General features: G+C 38.7%; 1 pseudogene; it reads right to left on the bottom strand.

Moving 5' to 3' along the window:
* Positions 1–19,554, bottom strand: LOC107854171 (annotated as a pseudogene).
* Positions 19,555–20,152: the final 598 nt, after the last annotated feature.

Genomic DNA, 20,152 nt, shown 5'->3' with positions numbered 1-20,152 from the left:
TATCATACACTAAATAATTAATTCTCTCAAAAAGAAAACAAGCTTAAAAAAGAGTAGCGAATCATTTTTTCAATAAATTAAAACTTTAGAGCGTGTTAGAACCGAAAAACTCCCAACAGTTTTTTGAAAAAGATTACTTATAAAAACAAACAGAAACCAAAAATTATATATTAAAAAAAAAACTAAAATTCAAATCCAGCAACATAATCTATGGCTTAACATTATACCTGAATATTTCATCTTGTAGTGCCTTTAACGGCCTCGCTGCTTCTTTCGCCTTCTCATAATGATTCTGTTTTCTAGTTCTTCAGCGATCCGAGAAAGCCAATTGGTATTTTGAGCAGACAGCATGAAATATGCTAGGGAGAATCCAATAGATAATCCACACGCATACCCCATAAGAACCGCTTTCCAGTCGAATTCGCTTAGAAATGTAGAATTGCTATCTTGATCCAGCACATGCATTGGGTCGTTTCTCTGGGACAACCTGTAACGGCCCGTATTTCGAGCTACAATATAGACAATGATTCCGATGTGCTTATAATCCCGAAGCCATAAATCCTATGCCAATATGGCATGTTAATTATTTGTGTAGTATGTGAATCCATTCAAGATTGAATTTAGGCCATAGGGTCCTTGGACTTAAGGACGAGTTGAAAACTACTTCGATCGATTAAGTTTGAGTGGACATTATAATTTGTGTCAACTTCTATCGACCATGACTCTTTGTATATGTCAAATTAGAGAGCTTACTATGTGTAAAATGATAGGTTTCCGACTTAGCTTTCCAACGATACCAATTTTGGTAAAATCTAGCACCCGAGCAAGAAGTTATGGCCTTTCAAAGAAATATGCGTCGCCTAACCAATCGTACATGGCCACTGGAAAGCATAGGTGATAGCCTAGGCGGCGCCTATGTAAACATAGGCGATGGCATAGGCGGCGCCTATGTAAAGGTTTCAAGTGACTTAAACACACCATTTTTGGGCAAAATGGTCCTTTTCCACCCTTACTTAGCCCTCAACACGAAATTCATTTCTAGAAGACCCCAAAATACACCTTCTTTCATCAAAAGTGCTCAAGGATTCTCCTTAGGGTTTCAAAATAAAAATCCAAGCAACTCAAAATTCAACCGGGGGTTTTAGAAACTAATTGCATATTTGGAATCCTCTCAACGTAGGATTCAAGAAGCACCTAATATTCGTAGTAATCGAGGTATGTGGGGTTATCAAAAAAAAACTCATGGGTTTAGTTTATGAACATGCATGCTTTTAAATGGGGGTTTTCAATAAAATGCTAATAGCCTGTTTTTAATATGATTTCTAAGTCATTTTTTGAATGTCATGGGAATTGTTTGCCTATATACTTCAATGGTTGAAACCATGCATATGTGATTTGAGATTTTCCATGAAAGTTTGATAAATATGAATGATAAAAAATGCTTTCAAATTCCCAAGATAATGTTTTGATACCCCATATTATATTGTGACCAACAAAAGAGAGCATGAATTTGAAATGATTATTGTTCACTACTTGTAAATGATGAAGCATCTTGATTTTTACATGATTATGCACATGTTGATGTGATATTGATGGCTTGCAAGTCAGGTATGACGATACCCTACATAATATGATACATGATTGAATCAGATGAAATTTGAATGCATTGATTTTACATAAGATAGGTGGATGCCCGAAGAAAGCGTTTGAGTGTAAGGGCTCATCGCTGGAAACCGTGTTTTCCGACATGGGAACTTGGTACCATGCTTTGTGATCTTGCGTACCTGACTTTATGTCATTCCCAAATTGGGACTATGGTTAGGAGCCCTTCTTTGTGATCTTGTGCACTACCATTAGGTCGCCCTGCTGTGTGATCTTGTGTGTCTTCCCCTTACTTATACTCTAATCTCGGCGGCAACCAAGGTTTGACAGTTGATGTAAATGCGATGTGTAGGGTATTCCACCTAGCTCAGCTGCATTGCATTGTTGTTGAAAACAGTTACATTATGCCCATGTGTTTTCAAATGTTTTTTGATATGAAACTGCTTTATAATGGCTCTCAACTATATTTTGTAAAAATATTATGTTTTGTTTTGATATCTCTACGTACCAGTACTTTTGTATTGACCCCCTTCCCTCCCAAGTTTGGAGGCATAGTCTAGGGGTCTAAAAAATCAGTAGACTTCCTCGGACAGTTTCGTAGAGTCACTTGGTGAGCCTTTTATATTTCAGAAGGCTTGATATCTGCCAGTTTCATTTATCAGTTATTAGTTTTGGGTCTACTAGGGGCCTTGTCCCATTTTTCAGATAGATATTTGTTTCAGTCATGTAATAGAGATTTCACAGACGTTATAGAGATATTGTGTTGAGATTGTGGGACATTATTCCCCATTATTGCTTTCATATGATTCCTTACCATGTCTTTGTAATATTGTTTTTCTTCCATATTTTTTTTATCATATGAATTATGTGCATGACCACCAGACAGTTGGGCCTTTATAGTTCAGGATACCCGTCATGGCCAAGGCCCCTGTTTGGGTCGTGATAAAATTGGTATCAGAGCACGGTTCATGGTCCTAGGGTGTCTGTGAAATCTCGTGAGGTAGAGTCCCGTTTATGGGTGTGTAGCGCGCCACACTTATAAGAAGGAGGCTGCTAGGCATTTAGGAAATGTTTCCCTTTGTGATTTAGTTCGTGCTTCAGAGTCTGAACTGTCCCCTAATCAATGATCTTTTGTATTTCAGAAACACAGTTATGCCTCCACGTTGTATCATCGATCAGAATGGTTATGAAGATGAGGTCTGTCCCACCCATGGGATACGGACCCTTAACAGAGCTCACACTCCAGAACTTGTCCCTACTCCAGGAGTCCCTCTAGTCCCAACCAATCATCCTCGAGCTTCGCGGACTAATGTCAACCATCCGCAATTGCTCAGGGAGATATTTCAAATGCAGAATTCAAATGGTCTATTCATATGTTGACACAGTTGGTAGCTAACCAGGATCAATGATCGAAAGATGTTGGGTCTGCATCTGTTGCGTCTAAGGCTACTAGGGTCAGACATTTCATGAAGATGAACCCACCTAAGTTCACTGGCACCAAGGTGGAGGATGATCCACAAGAGTTCGTGGATGAGATGGAAAAGATCTTTAAGGTAATGCATGTGGATGAGGTTGAATGGGTGGAACTAGAAACTTATCAACTGAAGGATGTTGTGAATCAGTGGTATGTCGACTGGGAGAATGCAAAAGGTGAGAGTGCTGAGCCCATAGTTTGGGGCAAATTTGTGGAAGCTTTCCTTGATCGATTCTTTCCTATGGAGCTGAGGGAGGCCAAAGCAAAAAAGTTTATGAATCTGAAGCAGGGCAGTATGAGTGTCCAGGAGTACACTTTGAAGTTTAATAAACTAGCCTGCTATGCCCCAGAGTTGAATAGTAATATGAGAGCCCAGATGAGGAAATTTGCATTCGACCTTTCTGATAACCTGGTGCTTTAGTGCCAGGGGGCAATGTTGAATAAGGAGCTAAACTTTGCTCGGCTGACCGTTCATATGCAGCAGATAAAAGATAAAAAAAAGAAAATTTAGAAAAAAGAGAGAAAGACAGGCAAGCAAAGAGAGCCAGAACCGCAGATCAGAATCACAGCCAACCACAGAGCGGCAACTGGAGAAATAGATGGCAAAAAAAGAATTCTTGGAGTAATGCACAGTCAGCTACCAGTGCCCCAATGCCCAGAGCGATCGTAGAGTTTTCAGACTCCTCATGTATTCAGAGCCCCAAATACTCAGTCGAAGGGCAGTGTGGCCCAACAACAATATACTCATCCATGGTGCGAGACTTATGGGAAGAATCACTCAGGGAGGTGTTATTTTAAGGGGAGGAATTGTTATACTTGTGGCAAGATGGGCCACCTTCAGAAAGATTGCCCTTCTACTGGAGGAAATATGGGGGGGACTAAGCCCCAAGTCGCGTTCACGGCTTCTTCTCATAAGGGTGCCCCTTCAACTGGCGGGAACAGTCGCAATTGGTTATATGCTTTGACCAACCGCCAGGAGGTGGAAGTTTCCCCAGATGTTGTTACCGGTACGCTACAAATCTTTTCCCGTGATGTTTATGTGTTACTTGATCCTGGGTCTACTTTATCCTATGTGACCCCTTATGTGGCTATTGGTTTCGGATTTGAGCCCAGTATGATTTCTGAACCGTTTTCTATTTCCACCCCGGTGGGGGATTCTATTGTTGCTAGCAGGGTGTACAGGGGTTGTTTTATGACTGTTGGTAGCCGAGATACGTTAGCAGATCTTATAGAGTTAGATATGGTTGCTTTTGATGCTATCTTGGGAATAGATTGGCTCCATTCGTGCTATGCCACATTAGATTGTAGGACTCAAAGGGTCACTTTTTCATTCCCGAAGAATCAGTGATAGAGTGGGAAGGACATTCTTTAGCACCCAGATGGCACTTTATATCCTATCTCAGAGCCTACAAACTTATTTCTAAAGGTTGCTTGTACCACCTTATCTGAGTTAAGGACTCCAATGCCGAGAGTTTCTCTTCAATCTGTTCCCGTAGTAAAAGAATTCCCAGAAGTCTTTCCAAATGATCTCCCAAGAATACCACCTGATAGGGAGATTGAGTTTGGTAGTCATGTGTTGCTAGAAACTCGTCCTATTTCCATTCCGCCATATAGAATAGCTCCTGTAGATCTCCTAGATAAGAGTTTTGTACGCCCTAGTGTGTCTCCTTGGGGTGCGCCTGTACTTTTTGTGCGAAAGAAAGATGGTTCCCTTCGTATGTGCATAGACTACCGTCAGCTGAATAAGGTCACGATTAAAAATAAATATCCTCTTCCTAGGATTGACGAGCTTTTTGAACAGCTTCAGGGTGTTTTTCAAAAATAAACCTTCATTCGGGTTATCATCAGTTGAAAGTTAGGGAGTCAGACATAACCAAGATAGCCTTCCGAACCCGATATGGTCACTACGAATTTCTAGTCATGTCCTTCAGGTTGACTAACGCCCCTGCAGCCTTCATGGATCTTATGAATAGAGTATTCTATCAATTTCTTGACTTGTTCATCATTGTATTTATTGATGATATCCTGATCTATTCTAAGAGTAAAGAGGATCACGCCAATCACCTCTGAATTATTCTTCAGACCCTTAAGGATCATCAGTTGTATGCCAAATTTTCTAAGTGTGAATTCTGGTTAGATGCTATTGCCTTCTTGGGGCATATTGTGTCCAGTGATGGGATAAGAGTGGATCCCCAGAAAGTTAAAGCAGTGAGAAAATGGCCCAGACCTACAACTCCAACCGATATTCGGAGCTTTTTAGGTTTGGCGGGGTATTACAGAAGGTTCGTAGAGAGTTTTTCTTCCATAGCTGCTCCACTCACTAAATTGACTCAGAAAAAGGTGAAGTTTGTGTGGTCTGATCTTTGTGACAATAGTTTTGAGAAGTTAAAAGATAAACTAACCGTTGCTCCTATTTTGACCCTTCCCGAGGGTGTAGATGGCTTTGTGGTATACTGTGATACGTCTTGTGTGGGACTTGGTTGTGTGTTGATGTAGCATGGTAAGGTAGTGGCTTATGCATCTAGGCAGTTGAAGGTGCACGAGCGGAACTACCCACCCATGATTTGGAGTTAGCGGTTGTGGTGTTTGCGCTTAAGATTTGGCGGCACTACTTGTACGGTGTTCACGTTGACATCTTCACTGACCGCAAGAGTCTGCAGTATGTTTTCTTGCAGAAATAATTGAACCTCAGGAAGAGGCGCTGAATGGAGCTTCTGAAAGACTATGATATAAGCCTGCATTACCATCTGAGAAAGGCAAATGTTGTAGCCGACACCCTCAGCAGGTTGTCTATGGGAAGCCTTTCTCATGTAGAAGAAGGAAAGAAAGAGATGGTGTATATTCACCACCTTGCAAATCTGGGAGTACGACTCTTGGATTCCAAAGATGGAGGGGTGATAGTTCATGAGTTAGCTAAGTCATCCCTTTGTGCTGAAGTTACGGAGACGTAGGTTGAAGATCCCATCTTGATACAAATCAAGAAAGATGTGGGTCAACAAAAGGTTATGTCATTTGAAATTAGTGGTGATAGTATTCTGAGATTTCAGGGTAGGTTGTGCATTTCGAATGTTGATGGGCTGCCGAAAAGAATCCTTAATGAGGTGCACACTTCCATGTATGTCATTTACCCAGGCTCTACTAAGATGTACCATGATCTGAAAACCTTTTATTGGTGGAATAACATGAAATGTGATGTAGCAGATTTTGGGTCCAAGTGTTTGAACTGTCAACAAGTGAAGGTAGAACATATGAGGCTAGGTGGTACTTCCCAAGAGATAGCCCTACCTTTATGGAGGTGGGAGATGATAAACATGGATTTCATTATAGGACTTCTGAGATCCCGAAACCAGTATGATTCTATATGGGTGATTGTAGATCGGTTGACAAAGTCATCCCACTTTTTGCCTGTGAGGACTAATTATTTGGGAGAGGGTTATGCTAAGATTTACATTGAGGAGATAGTTCAGTTGCATGGGGAACCAGTGTCCATTATATCCAATAGAGGTACGTAGTTTTCATATCAGTTCTGGAGATCTTTTCAGAAGGGTTTAGGTACACAAGTGAATTTGAGCACAGCTTTCCACCCTCAGATGGATGGGCAAGATGAGCGTACCATTCAGACCCTCGAGGATATGTTGAGGGCATGCATCATTGATTTCAAAGGTAGTTGGGTAGATCACCTGCCACTGGTTGAATTTTCTTACAATAATAGTTACCATGCCAGCATCAAGATAGCTCCTTTTGAGGCTTTGTATGGGAGGAGATGTAGGTCTCCGATAGGATGCTATGAAATGGGTGAGACTCAGTTATATGGGCCTAATCTTGTTTATCAGGCGATGGAGAAACTGAAGATCATTAGAGAATGACTCAAGACTGCCTAGAGTCGTCAGAAGTCCTATGCCGATGTTCGGAGAAGAGAATTAGAGTTTGAAGTTGGTGATTGAGTGTTTCTCAAGGTTTCTCCTATGAAAGGAGTTATGTAGTTTGCAAAAAGGGGTAAATTGAGCCCACGCTATATAGGGCCATATCAGATTCTGAGGAAGATTTGGTGTAGTTGCGTATGAGCTAGAATTGCCTACTAGTTTGGGTTCTGGTCATCCGGTATTCCATGTATCTATGTTGAAGAAATACATTGGAGATCATTCTTTGGTATTGCCAGTAGAGGGTGTCAAAGTGACAGATTCCTTGTCTTACAAAGAAGAGCCCATTGAAATTTTAGATCTCCAAGTTTGAAAGTTGAGGAGTAAAGAGATAGCCTCAGTGAAGGTATTGTGGAGGAATCAGAAAGTTGAAGAAGCAACTTGGGAGTCAGAAGATGACATGAGAATTAGATATCCCAATTTGTTTGCTTCGATGGATGATGAGACATAAGGTACTATTCCTATCTTATTTTTCCTAGTCCTTATTATTCTTGAAATCGTGTCTGTCTGTGTCTCGCATCATCATTCGGGGACGAATGATCCTAAGGGGGGATAATGTAACGCCCCGCATTTCGGGCTACAATATAGACCATGATTCCGATGTGATAATGATACCGAAGCCATAAATCCTATGCCAATATGGCATGTTAATTATTTGTGTAGTATGTGAATCCATTCAAGCTTGAATTTAGACCATAGCGGTCCTTTGACTCAAGGACGAGTTGAAAACTACTTCGATCGATTAAGTTTGAGTGGACATTATAATTTGTGTCAACGTCTATCGACCATGACTCTTTGTATATTTCAAATTAGAGAGCTTACTATGTGTAAAATGATAGGTTTCAGAGTTAGCTTTGCAACGATACCAATTTCGCTAAAATACGACACCCGAGCAAGAAGTTATGGCCTTTCAAAGTAATATGCATCGTCTAACCAATCGCACATGGACACTGGAAAGCATAGGCGATAGCATAGGCAGTGCCTATGTAAACACAGGCGATAGCCTAGGCGGCGCCTATGTAAACATAGGGGATGGCATAGACGGCGCCTATGTAAAGGTTTCAAGTGACTTAAACACTCCATTTTTGGGGTAAAATAGTCCTTTTCTACCCTTACTTAGCCCTAAACACGAAATTCAGTTCCAAAAGACCCCAAATACACCTTCTTTCATCAAAAGTGCTCAAGGATTCTCCTTAGGGTTTCAAAATAAAAACCCAAGCAACTCAAGATTCAACCGGGGGTTTTAGAAACTAATTGCATATTTGGAATCCTCTCAATGTAGGATTCAAGAAGCACCTAATATTCGTAATAATCGAGGTACGTGGGGTTATCCAAAAAAAATTCATGGGTTTAGTTTATGAACATGCATGCTTTTAAATGGGGGTTTTCAATAAAATGCTAATAGCCTATTTTTGGTATGATTTCTAAGTCATTTTTTGAATGTCATGGGAATTGTTTGCCTATATACTTCAATGGTTGAAACCATGCATATGTGATTTGAGATTTTCTATGAAAGTTTGATAAATGTGAATGATAAATTTCTTTCAAATTCCCATGATAATGTTTTGATACCCCATATTATATTGTGACCAACAAAAGAGAGCATGAATTTGAAATGATTATTGTTCACTACTTGTAAATGATGAAGCATCTTGATTTTTATATGATTATGCACATGTTAATGTGATATTGATGGCTTACAAGTCGGGTATGACGATACCCTACAGAATATGATACTTGATTGAATCAGATGAAATTTGAATGCATTGATTTTACATGTATAGGTGGATGCCCAAAGAAGACGTTTGAGTATTAGGGCTCATCGCTGGAAATCGTGTTTGCCGACATGGGAACTTGGTACCATGCTTTGTGATCTTGCGTACCTGACTTTATGTCATTCCCAAATTGGGACTATAGTTAGGAGCCCTGCTTTGTGATCTTGTGCACTACCATTGGGTCGAGACACCCTGCTGTGTGATCTTGTGTGTCTTCCCCTCACTTATACTCTAATCTCGGCGGCAACCGAGGTTTGACAGTTGGTGTAAATGCGATGTGTAGGGTATTCCACCTAGCTCAGTTGGATTGCGTTGTTGTTGTAAACAGTTACATTACGCCCATGCGTTTTGAAATGATTTGATATGAAACTGCTTTATAATGGCTCTCAACTATAGTTTGTAAGAATATTATTTTTGTTTTGAAATCTCTGCGTACCAGTACCTTTTTACTGACCCCCTTCCCTCCCAGATTTGGAAGAAAATCAGTAGACTTCCTCAGACAGTTTCGCAGAGTTACTTGGTGAGCTTTCTATATTTCAGAAGGCCTGATATCTGTCAGTTTCATTTATCAGTTATTAGTTTTGGGTCTACTGGGGGCCTTTTCCCAGTTTTCAGATAGATATTTGTTTCAGTCATGTAATAGAGATTTTGCAGACGTTATAGAGATGTTGTATTGAGATTGTGGGACATTATTCCCCATTATTGCTTTCGTATGATTCCTGACCATGTTTCCGTAGTATTGTTGATCTTCCACATTTTTTTTATCATATGAATTATGTGCATGACTACCAGACAGATAGGGGTGTTTCAGGCCTTTATGGTTCGGGATACCCGTCACAGCCAGGGCCGCGGTTCGGGTCGTGACACAACCTGATTCTTCCACAACCTTCCTAAACAGGGAATCCATGTAACCCATCATTACCTATATACGAGTTATTCTCGAATGTAGCAAATTGGGGTCCTGTCGGAATGCATCCATGGAGCTGATTGTGGGAGAGATTCAAGAATTGAGGAAATGTAAGAGAAGTAAGTTGTTCAGGTATCTCTCCTTCAAGATGGTTAGATGATAGGTCCAATGATTCAACTAAAGGTTAATTTCCGAGCGATGGTGGAATATGACCTTGCAATTCATTATGAGATAAGTTGAGCACACGAAGTGCAATGAGATCTCCCATAATACCTGGAATGTGTTCTTTGAATCTGTTACTTGAAAAATCGACAGCTGTGTACAAAGACAAAATTGACACAACTTCAAGCTTCAGTCCCTTTGTTACGAGAATAACGGAATCTTGGTAATAACCATCTCATGTGTTACTTGATTCGTTTAGAGTCTGATTAACTCTCTTCATGGCTTCTAAATTTTGAAAAAGATTTACCGGTAACTCTCCCGTAAATGCATTGGAAGCAAGGTCTTTGATTTGAAGCTTGGGAAACAAGTTCTTGATGAAACTTGAAGTTCGGATGGGTCCATGCAATTTGTTAGATCGCAAACTTAACACTTGTAGCACTGTTAGAGTCCCCAACCACATTGGGGATGTATCGTTGAGGAGATTATCTCCTAAATCAACAACTTCCAGTCGTTGGCAATTTGCCAATGAACGTGGAATTCTTCCCTCTAGCTTATTGCCATATAAATTGAAGCTTGTGAGATAACAATTCCCAATGCTAAAATTACTCTTAAAGGTCCCGGAAAGATTGTTGTGTTGCATATCCAAAACCTCAAGACGAAGCATATTACCCAAACATTGCGGAATTGCTCCCTTCAGATTGTTTCTAAACTAAGAACTAGCAAGTCTGTGCAGTTGGCCGAAGACCGAGGGATTCTCCCCTCTAGTTCATTGCCATTCAAGTTGAAAAATCAGAGTGCACATTCGTTGTTAAAAGTTATTGGAAGAGTCCCAGAAAGATAATTGTGTTGCATATCCAAATCCCCAAGATGACCACTCATATTTCCTATACATTGTGGAATTTCTCCCATCAAGTTGTTTCTGGCCAAAACTAGATGTCACAGTGATGTCAAATTGCAAGTAGACAAAGGGATCTCTCCGCTGAGAATATTATCTGACATCCTCAATACCAGGAGGCCACTGATACTGCCCAAACATTGAGGAATTTCTCCCTTCAAGTTGTTTCCGGCCAAATCTAGCCTTACTAATGATGTCAAATTGCAAATAAATAATGGAATTCCCTCAGTCATCAGATTGTTGTCACTAAGAAACAGACCTTGCAAATTTCACAAATTTCCAAAGGAAGATGGAATTGGGCCAGTGAGATTGGATAATGCCAGAGCATTGAGGTTTATCAGATTCCCCAACTCACTAGGAATTGGGCCAGAGAGTTGATTATTGGATAACGCCAGATAATTGAGGTTTTTCAGAATCCCCAACTCACTAGGAATTGGGTCAGAGAGTTGATTATTGGATAACCCCAGATGATTGAGTTTTTTCAGATTCCCCAACTCATTAGGAATTAGTCAGAAAGATTATTTGAGTGTAAGCTTAAATTCTGAAGGGACTTCATCTCCCTATTTCTCAAGGAATAGGACCAGAAAGTAGATTCCTATCAAGATGCAAATAAGAAAAGTTGTTCAAATCCCCCAATGAAGCAGGAATAGAACCATTAAGAGAGTTGGTACTCAAAACTAGTTCCGTAAGAGACCTTAGGTAACCTATTTCTGCCGGAATACAGCCAGAGAGTTGATTACTGTCTAATTCCAGATAATTGAGGTTTTTTAGATTCCGCAACTCACTAGGAATTGGGCCAGAGAGTTGATTATTGAGTTTTTGCAGCTTCCCCAACTCAATAGGAATTGGGCCAGAGAGTTGATTATTGGATAATCCCAAATCACTGAGTTTTTGCAGCTTCCCCAACTCACTAGGAATTGGGCCAGAGAGTTGATTATAGGATAATAACAGATTGTTGAGTTTTTTCAGCTTCCCCAACTCACTAGGAATTGGGCCAGTGAGTTGATTAGCATAAAGGTCCAGAAGTTTGAACTCAGTTAAGTTACCTATATTTTTTTGAATTAGACCAAAAAGATTGTTTGTGTTTAAGCTTAAATTCTAAAGTGATTTCATCTTTCCTATTTCTGCAGGAATGGGACCAAACAATTCATTGGAGAAAGCGTAGAACACTTTTGCATTGGTCAAGTCACCTATTTCTGGAGGGATAGTGCCAGAAAGGTGATTCTCATAAAGAGACAAAAGGGGCAAGTTGTTCAAGTTCCCCAATGAAGCAGGAATAGAACCATTAAGAAAATTGGTAATCAAATCCAGTTCAGTAAGAGACCTTAGGTAACCTATTTCTTCCGGAACAGAGCCAAAAAGTTGATTCTCATAAAGGGACAGATAGAACAAGTTGTTCAAATTCCCCAATGTAGGAGGAATAGAGCCATTAAGAGAGTTAGCCCCCAAAGATAGCTTAGTAAGAGATCTTAGCTGACCTATTCTCCTGGAATGGGACCATTTAAATGGTTTTGAAATATGCGGAGGATTTGAAGCTTGACTAGTGAGCCGATTTGTGATGGGATTGTTGTTATTTCCCACAATATTGTCGGGTATGCAGAATCTGTCTATTACAACAACAACTTCAACTCGAGTGCAAGTATAAACAAGAACACAACGAAGTATCAAATACCCTCAACACAAGATCAAAATGACCTTTCCAAGAGGTGTATTTATTTTCAGAAAAATAAAGATGAAATAGAAATTGAATAGGTCAAGTTGTCCGAATTCACGGAGTTTCCTTAAGGAAATAATTCCCCTCACAGTACCCGAGGTTGAGGAATTTTTCCTCCCAGGATAAAATGGCCAACAATCCTACTATAGCGGTACCTCCAATAGTTTGATTCTACGAACGCACTCCACGGTTTTTATGATCACACAGAGTATTTTGATAACAAGAAGAATGTTTTTTAATTCAGAAAATTTCATACTCAAAACCAGTGGAAGAAAGCAGGTGTGACTTTTTCCTGAAAACGCATGTCTGTTTATCCTAAACAGTGCATCTATTCCGAACAGGTATGTCACTTTGTGAATCAAAGTGTATTTTTGTTGAACAATTGCAACTTTCTATAACATCTGTTCAAAAATAGTGTATCAATTCATGAAGCAGTGCAACCTTCTGCAGCCACATCAGTTTGAAAATGTGCACCAGTTCATGAAATAGTGGCACCAGTTCATTCAAACCAGTGAAGCAGTGCGCTGCATGCATGCATTTATAAATGAAGTGATTGAATTTATTTATTTCTGTCAAATAAAATTTTTCCAAAAAGATAGATCTCATCAATCGATCATTTGCCAAATCCAAATCCAAAGCCGAGCCGAGCGACAACGACGACGGCGCGAGTGATCATCTAGTTCTTGCCTCACTATCCATGTGGAGTTAGTGTTTCTCAATATAAGCACCCTCAAGTTCTATTCATCCACCAATGTGGGAGAAAGAGTAAATTAGCCAATTTGGGAGTACACTTTCCATTTTTGTTCCACACTTTCCATTTTTGTGCCTCCTTCCCTTCACTCTTTTACTCTCCATTTTTCCATTTACACTTCTTTCATCTACTATGAATCCAACAATTCCCCACATGATTGGGGAATGGCTATTTTTTGTAAAACTTTTATGGAAAAGTATGTGATCATCAAGCAAAGACTGATTGCATCTGGATAAGTGGGTTTTTCTTTGAACTTTCCGTAGTGAACATGCATCGGATGCACTCGATCAATCGGTAGATTTGATATCTTTGAACCGTCGAGCTTTAATGTACACCTAGACAACACATGTCACACAACCAACCTTTTATCGTTTATGGTTCTCACGGTTTTGTTCTTTTCAGCATGAACACGTTCCGATTTTGTGAGATCTTAGAGAATAGGCCTTTACTAACATTCTCTTTGAAACGGCTTCCACTTCTCCCTCACATAGGTGATTTCTAAACATTTAATCCTATAGACTAAACTGTTTGGTCAAATTTACCAAATTTAGATAGTCAAAGACTTTTCACCTTAAGTCTTATCCTAGTTTACTATACATTGTCTACATCATGAGAATGGGTTGGGTAATTGACAATGTTGAACCTGTCAGACACAACTTTGTTTGATCTCCTTGAACCTAGCTCTTGGGATCTCCAGTCTGCTAGGTAGAGTTATCGCCATACTGACTGGTCCTAGGCCTTAAACCCATTTTCTTAGATGTTCTTTCCACTCCTTCTCTTGATAAGCCTTTTATAAGTGGATCCGACACATTATCCTTTGACTTTACATAGTCAATAGTGATAATTCCACTAGAGAGAAGTTCTCTAACGGTATTATGTCTTCGTTGTATGTGACGAGATTTACCATTGTACATCATGCTCCCTGCCCTACCTATTGCCGCTTGACTATCATAGTGTATACATACTGGTGCCACTGGCTTGGGCCAATACGGAATATCTTCCAAGAAATTTCAGAGTCATTTTGCTTCTTCACCAACTTTATCTAATGCGATAAATTCAGATTCCATTGTAGAGCGAGCGATACAAGTCTGTTTGGATGATTTCCAAGAAACTGCTCCTCCACTAATAGTAAATACATATCCATTTGTGGATTTTACTTCGTTCGATCCGGTGATCCAATTTGCATCACTATATCCTTCAAGTACCGCAGGATATTTATTATAATGCAACACATAGTTTTGAGTGTATTTAAGATACCCCAAAACACTTTTCATAGCTATCCAATGAGTTTTGTTTGGATTACTCGTGTACCGACTCAATTTACTAATTACACATGCTATGTCTGGTTGTGTATAGTTTATTATATACATTAAACATCCCAATTCTCTTGCATACTCCAATTGTGAGTTACTTTCACCTTCATTCTTTCGAAGTGAAAAGTTCACATCCAATGGAGTCTTGGCAATACCGAATTCCATATACTTGAACTTGCCAAGTACTTTTTCGATATAATGAGACTGTGACAATGCTAACCCTTGTGGAGTTCGATGAATTCTTATACCTAAGATCACATCTGCAACTCCAAGGTCTTTCATATCAAACTTGATCTCGAGCATTCGTTTGGTTACATTTATGTCATAAATGTCTCTGCTGATGATCAACATATCATTCACATATAAACAAACAATGACTTGGTGATTTGGTGTGTCTTTAATATATACATATTTATCACATTCATTTATCTTGAATCCGTTCGCCAACATGGTTTGGTCAAACTTTGTATGCCATTGCTTAGGTGCTTGTTTTAGTCCATAAAGTGACTTAACAAGTTTACACACCTTATTTTCTTTTCCTGGAACCACAAAACCCTCAGGTTGTTCCATGTATATTTCTTCCTCCAAATCTCCATTTAGGAATGCGGTCTTCACTTTCATTTAATGGATTTGAAGATCATATACCGCTGCCAAGGCAATTAAAATTCGAATCAAGGTTGTCCTTGTTACTGGAGAGTCATGTATCAAAGTAATCAAGGCCTTCCTTCTGTTAGAAGCCTTTTTCTATAAGTTTTGCCTTGTATTTGTCAATAGTACCATTCGCCTTCATTTTCCTTTTGAAGATCCATTTAGAATCTAAAGGTTTATTTCCGAGAGGCAGGTCAACTAATTCCCATGTATGGTTGCTTAAGATTGAATCTATCTCACTATTGACTACCTCTTTCCAAAAGAATGAGTCTGACGATGACATCGCTTCTTTAAATGTTTGAAGCTCATTTTCTAAGAGAAATGTTACAAAATCCAATCCAAATGAAGTTGACGTTCTTTGACGTGTACTACGTCTTGGATTTTCTTCGTTATGTACATTCTCACTTGGTTCATCTCGAGGTCATTTAGATCCTCCACTAGACTATTCATGTCTAATTTTATACGGGTAAATATTTTCAAAGAATTCAGCATTGTCTGATTCAATTATCGTATTTTCATTAATATTCGGATGTTCGGATTTATGAACCAAAAATTGACATGCTTTACTACTTTTCTCATATCCTATGAACACGCAGTCCACCGTTTTAGGTCCTATCTTAACCCTTTTAGGTATAGGAACTTGAACCTTCTCTAGACACCCCCACACTTTGGAATATTTCAAGTTGGGTTTCCTTCCTTTCCATTTTTCGTAAGGAATTGATATTGTCTTACTATGGGGAACTCTGTTGAGTATACGATTGGCCGTAAGGATAGCCTCCCCCCATAAGTTTTGCGTTAAACCAGAACTTATAAGTAAGACATTCATCATTTCCTTCAAAGTTTGGTTTTTCCTTTCTGCAATCCCATTAGATTGAGGTGAATATAGGGTCGTAGTTTGATGGATTATTCCATTCTCTACACATATTTGCGCAAAGGGAGATTCATATTCTCCGCCCCTATCACTTCTTATCATTTTAATCTTTTTTGTCTAACTGATTTTCAACTTTAGTTTTATATTTCCTAAATGCATCTATTGCTTCATCCTTACTATTTAGCAAGTAGACATAACAATATCTAGTGCAATCATCAATAAAAGTTACGAAATACTTTTTAACACCACGTGATGGTGTTGACTTCATATCACAAATATCAGTGTGTATTAAGTCTAAGGGATTGGAATTCCTTTCAACGGACTTATAAGGAGGCTTTGCATACTTTGATTCCACACACGTTTGACACTTTGATTTATTGCACTCAAAGTTTGGCAAAACTTCCAAGTTAATCAGTTTTCATAACGTTTTGTAATTAACATGGCCTAAACGTTCATGCCATAAATCATAAGACTTAAGCAAATAAGAAGAATTTAAACTTTTATTTATTTCAACAGTCATTACATTCATCTTATAAAGGCCTTTGGTCAGATAGCCTTTCCCTACTTACATTTATCCTTTGCTAATTAAAATTTTTCAGAAACGGTTACATATTTAAATCCGATCTTATCTAGGAGTGAAACAAAAATTAAGTTCCTACGTAACTCCGGAACATATAACACATTGTTCAGTATCAAGACCTTGTCGGAAGTCATCTTTAAGCAAATTTTTCCTGTTCCCTCCACCTTAGCAGTAGCGGAGTTAGCCATGTAAATCATTTCTTCTGCTTGAGCCAGAGCAAATGATGAAAACAACTCCTTGTTGGCACATACATGGCGGGTGTCACCAGAATCCATCCACCATTCGCGAGGATTCCCCACCAAGTTGCATTCTGAGAACATAGCACACAAATCATTACGTTCTTTGTTGGATTCAAGCATAATTTCTTGATACTTTTTCTTTCCTTTCTTCAGGGCTTGATACTCAGTGGACTTGTGGTCAATTTTGTCACAATTGAAGCATTTTCCCTTGAACTTTTTCTTGGGTTGATTGCTTCCATGTTCAACTTTCTTTCTTTTCTTCGAATTGTTTTGGTCATCTTCTACAATATGTGCTCTATTAATTGTAGAATTCCCTTTTAACCTTCTCGGTAGCTTTATTGTCCTCTTCAATACACAGTCGGACAATAAGATCTTCGACAGTCATATCCTTGCGTTTATTATTCAAATAGTTTTTGAAGTCTTTCCACAAAGGTGGTAGCTTCTCAACTATCGCTGCTACTTGGAAAGCATCATTCACAATTAAACCTACAAAAGAGTTTATGTGAATATTAAGAACATTTTTAATTTGTTCAACTAAGGTATTTTTCAAAGATATACCTTCTGCTAGGAGATCATGTATGATGACTTACAGCTCGTGTACTTGAGAGATAACAGATTTGCTATTTATCATTTTGAAGTCCAGGAATCGTGCAACAAGGAATATCTTAATTCCCGCATCCTCCGTCTTATATTTTCATTCAAGTTCCCCCCACAGTTTCTTTGATGTCTTGGTTCCACTATAAACATTGTAGAGGTCGTCTTGGAGACCACTCAAAATATAATTCCTGCAAAGGAAGTCCGAATATTTTCAAGCTTCTACATTAATGAAGCGGTCTTTGTCCGAGGTTCCCTCAGGAACCTCAGGAGCATCTTTGCTAGTGAACCGTTGCAGACATAAAGTGGTGAGGTAAAAGAACATCTTTTGCTACCACCTCTTAAAGTCAATGCCCGAAAATTTTTTGGGCTTCTCTGCCAATGCCATTGTTGGCGGAGCATTTGTGCTACTTGATGTGACAATATTAGTTTTCCCCACAGACATTGTCACATACATCATTTGACTTTCAATTGCCATTTTTCTGTCACCACAAGACAAAAAATACTTAGTATTTTCAGAATACTACTTAAAAAAAAATTAAGCAACTTTAAATTTTTCTTCTTGTTTCTAGTTAACAATGAAATTTGTATGACTTCCAATTGTCAACCAACTGATCTTTAACTTGACACGAAGTTTTTATGACTTCAAATCACTAGTTGAGTTCAGGCGGAGTAGAAAGTAAAAACTTTAATCTCCAAAAACAAGCTATACACATTCTACAATAGTGCTTATTTCCTTAAGATTGTTATTTCCCACAATATAGTCGGGTATGCAAAATCTGTATATTACAACAAATTCAACTCGAGTTCAAGTATAAACAAGAACACACTGAAGTATCAAATACCCTCAACATAAGATCAAAATGACCTTTCCAAGAGGTGTATTTAATTTCAGAAAAATAAAGATGAAACAAAAATTGAATAGGTCAAGTCGTCCGAATTCACGGACTTTCCTTAAGGAAATAATTCCCTTCGTTGTACCCGAGGTTGTGGAATTTTTCCTCTCAGGATAAAATGGACAACAATCCAACTACAGTGATACCTCAAATAGTCGGATTCTATGAACGCACTCAATGGTTTTTTATGATCACACGGAGTATTTTGTTGACAAGAAGAATGTTTTTTAATTCAGAAAATTTCATACTCAAAACCTGTGGAAGAAAGCAGGTTTTTATAGCCATAACATGCCTCTTCGAAAAGGTGGCATTGGTTCAATTTAGAGGTGTGACTTTTTCCTTTGAAAATAGTGCATCAATTCATGAAGCAGTATAACCTTCTGCAGCAACATCAGTTCAAAAATGCAAACCAGTTCATGAAACAGTGGCACCAGTTCATTCAAACCAGTGAAGCAGTGCGCTGCATGTATGCATTTATAAATGGAGTTTCAAAACACTATTTTCAAATTGAATTTATTTATTTCTGTCAAATAAAATTTGTCAAAAAAGATAGATCTCATCGATTAGAAGCCAAAGCCGAGCCGAGTGAGCGACGACCATGATGGCGCCAGGCATCATCTAGTTCTTGCCTCACTATCCATGTGGAGTTAAGTGTTTCTCAATATAAACACCCTCAAGTTCTCTTCTTCCACCAATGTGGGAGAAAGAGCTTTCCAATTTGGGAGTACACTTTCCATTTTTTTGTCGCCTTCCCTCCACCCTTTTACTCTCCATTTTTCCATTCACACTTCTTTCATCTACTATGAACCTAACAATTGTGCCCGAAATTTGATTGGTATTCAAGTAAAGACAGACAAGATTAGTGAGATTACCAATCTCAGGTGGGATGGTTCCAGACAAATTGTTCATGCTAAGATTAAGATACTCAATAAAAGGGAGAGATGAAAACGGAAAAGCATAGAGTGTACGAAAGACGCTAGCATTTGTGATATTCAACTTGTTTACCCTACCATTAATGCATGAAACTCCGTACCAGTCGTTGCATGCATCAGAACTTGGGTGCCATGAAGCCAATAAGGAATTATCCTGGTTCTTGAAAGTTGATTTCCATTTTAGGAGAGCAGTTGCTTCCTCGGTGGAAGCAAAGGTAATTGTAAAGAGGTACAAGAGTGAAAAACTGAAGTAAAGAGAATATTTTTGAAACCATCATCATGTACGATTAAACGAATTTGAGTTGATAATTTTTGTTGATGGATGAAATTGGGGCAGGGTACACTATTTATATTGCAATAAACCAGTACAAGTCTTACGTGTCTTCGTCTTAAATAAATAAGCAGAATAACCTCATCATAAGCCATCAAAATTAAAAGGCTTTGTATCAAAACCAAATTCAGGTATTTGGCGCAAGGCAAAAAAAGAACAGGCGAAACAATAACAAATAAAAGACAAAACCATTTTTTAAGTCCAAGCACCATAACATAACATATTTCTTGTTGAAAATTTGCATTTACGAGGACGACGATTATGCCTCTGTCCCAAATCATCTCATGCATGGAATGTGTGGATTCATCATATATCTGTGTTTGTGTTGGTAAAAAATGAATTCAATTGAACTCGTTGTTTACGGACTGCATCCCTCTATAAAACAAAATAAAGTGGGGAGGAAAATGTCATTCTCAAACCTTATCAATAAAGCAATTCCTTGTTACTTTTCAGAAACTATTCACTAACAGAAAGACTTCATTCAATGTATTTGAATTTGTATACATGATTAACTTAGCTCTTCCATCCAGAAACATACAAAACAAAAA

This window comes from Capsicum annuum, unplaced genomic scaffold (genome assembly GCF_002878395.1).
Source record: "Capsicum annuum cultivar UCD-10X-F1 unplaced genomic scaffold, UCD10Xv1.1 ctg3597, whole genome shotgun sequence".
Classification (NCBI taxonomy): Eukaryota; Viridiplantae; Streptophyta; class Magnoliopsida; order Solanales; family Solanaceae; genus Capsicum; species Capsicum annuum.
The sequence above is the reverse complement of the archived record's forward strand: the minus strand, read 5'-3'. Positions and strand labels throughout refer to the sequence as shown.